Source organism: Hibiscus syriacus, unplaced genomic scaffold (genome assembly GCF_006381635.1).
Source record: "Hibiscus syriacus cultivar Baekdansim isolate YM2019G1 unplaced genomic scaffold, ASM638163v2 tig00111873_pilon, whole genome shotgun sequence".
Classification (NCBI taxonomy): domain Eukaryota; kingdom Viridiplantae; phylum Streptophyta; class Magnoliopsida; order Malvales; family Malvaceae; genus Hibiscus; species Hibiscus syriacus.
Genome location: NW_024063206.1, coordinates 449757 through 452508, shown reverse-complemented (window position 1 = coordinate 452508; position 2752 = coordinate 449757). Strand labels below are relative to the sequence as shown.

The 2752-nt window shown below is 36.4% G+C and overlaps 1 pseudogene; it reads left to right on the top strand.

Moving 5' to 3' along the window:
- The first annotated feature begins 201 nt into the window (after positions 1-201).
- LOC120172603 lies at positions 202-2220 on the top strand (annotated as a pseudogene).
- Positions 2221-2752: the final 532 nt, after the last annotated feature.

Here is a 2752-nt window from a genome sequence, read left to right as displayed (position 1 = left end):
ATTTTTATAATATTTTAAGTTGTATCTATTTTATGATATTTCTTAATTTTAAATTAAACTACCGTACAATATAACTCAATATTAGGTTGGGCTTGGGCTTGGGTTTGGGTTGAGGAGCAAGATGAAGGCGATGAAAAGTGTACAGTTGTCTCCGTTTGCATTTCTTTATCCCTTTACTTATCCAAATCTCACTCGCTTTTCTTTGCTATCTCAGTACAGTAGAGACAGCAGGAGTCTCCAATGGGTATGGCAATTACAGCAACGGATACCATGGCCACGGGATTACACCTCAATTCTGCTCTCAATCATAATCAGACTTCTTTTCTGGGAGCTCCCTTGAGGCTTTCAATGCCCAATCCTCGCCCTTCTTAGCCCTCTCTCTTTCTCAACGTTGAAGCCAAGGCTCGCACCAGAACTGAAGACCGTCATGCCCGCCATTCTCGCATTAGGAAGAAGGTTACTTCTTTATGTATTTTCTGTGTTTAAAGCTGATCCCATTACTTTCAACAATTATACTCTCATTAAGAAAATGGAAGCGCCTTTCACATTTGTCCCCATTTCTTATCTTATCAAGTACTGTTTTCCCTTCAAGTTTAATGGTTTATTGATGATTTTATTTCTCATGTTTGCTTTGGAACCAAATGGGGTTAGATGATTTTATCCATATTATAAATTCGGGAGTATGAAATTATGAAGTTTTAGGAGTCCGAAATTATATTACCAATAAAAAATACGAAAAAATATCTATAATATATGAAAAATTGAAATTTACATGGGTGCAATCCCACCCTAAAACTTTGTAGAGGCAATTCTATATTCAATATATCAAAGATGCAAATAAGAGCTATGGTATTCTCTTATTCTTGTATGTAAGAAATGGTTAGGGTTAAGAGTTTATCTTTTACAAGTTAGAAAAGGCAGGATGGGCAGATAAATGGATTTGATGCTAATATAATGGAATGTACTAGCTTTGGTTCCTAGAATTTTAAGTCCTCGACCCTACAAATTATTCTAGTCTGGTGGGATTTTATGTTGGGATGCGAACTTAAGAAGTTATATTAGGAATTTAGAGGATACGAAACTACAAAATTTCAAGGGTGCAAATTAAATCGTCAATAGAAAATATAAAGAAAATGCATGACTATGAAAATTTATAATTTCTAGGGGTGCGACCATACCCCAACAACCTCTTTTGTCCATCTCTGGTGCAAAGTATCACATATCTTACTGCAAGGGGTTTCTTGCTTTTGTAGGTTGAAGGAACACTGGATAGACCAAGACTCAGTGTCTTCCGCTCCAACAAGCATCTGTATGTCCAAGTCATTGATGACTCAAAGATGCACACACTTTCTTCCGCTTCAACAATGCAGAAACCGATTTCTGAGGAGTCCAACTACTCATCTGGTCCAACCATTGTGAGTTCATAGATGCAAATTAAGTCTGCAGTACCATTTTTCAGTTTCCTACCCGTCTTTCACATATTGCTCTGACTCTGAATGATAAGTAAAAGGGTTTTGATTGGACTGCTTCTTTTATTCCTACAATTCAATTGCTTCTTATAAGCTGTTATGTACCTTTTGTTGGTGTGTTTCCAATTCCGCGTGGTCGAAAAGAAACACCAACATGAATAAATAAGTACGCTTGAGTTCTCTTGGTGATTATTGTTCCTGGTAGAAGAGAAATTAAAGGTAAGAAATGGTATTTAAGTATCTCAACTGACTCGAATATTTTGTGCATTTGGAAGTTGCAGATTACTCCCGATTTGCTACTTTCTCCTAAAGCTAACATTGCCTCATCATGCACTTTTGAGTATTGCTTGTTGAGTCCGTTGGATTCTATCCTAGAAATAACATTACCTCATCATGCACTTTTGAGTATTGCTCGTTGAGTCCGTTGGATTCTATGTTTCTCCTTTTCACATGATCATATGCATATGAATTTGTAGGCAAGCTGTGCTGGTCATTTCACGCCACGATTCATTTTGTTTGTGTGGACATGGTTTGAACCATTTCATCATATTTGATAGAAGTGCCTTAAGTTTTCGATATTTTGGTTTAAGGAAGTGGCAAAGAAGGTAGGCGAATTCATTGCAAAATCTTGTCTGGAAAAAGGGATCAAGAAGGTGGCCTTTGACAGAGGCGGATATCCTTATCATGGACGCATACAAGCCCTGGCTGATTCAGCTAGGGAGCATGGCCTTCAATTTTAAACAAGGATAGACGGAGGAGTTTTTTTTTTTTTAGAGGTGCGAACTTTTAAAATTTTAGGAATGATGAATTTATAAAGTTTTAGGGGACAAAAATAGTTCATTAATAAAAAATATAAAAATATCTGAAATATATAATAATTTAAAAGTTTTAGAAGATGGTTATTCTAGTAGTCTCCTTTAATCCTATAATGTCCTAATTTAGTACAACTCGAAGATTGATGAACCATGTTGTCACATGGACCATTGAAGTGGCCGACCATAATTTTTTGTTTAAAAGCAACACATTCATTTGTATAAATCCATATTTTGACAAACATAATCACATGAATTCGACTCGAAATGCGTAGGTTCATTTACAATACATGTCCACTATTACATAACCCGAGACATACTCAAAAGCTGGTGGCTGATGCTAAATGGTCTAGGCAAAGGCTACTCCAAAAGCTCCTATTCCTAACCTGCGCACGGAAACAAATTCTAAACATAGAGCTCACAAGCTCAGTGCCACACTAATAAGCAAATTACACTACATGCATCCTCTAA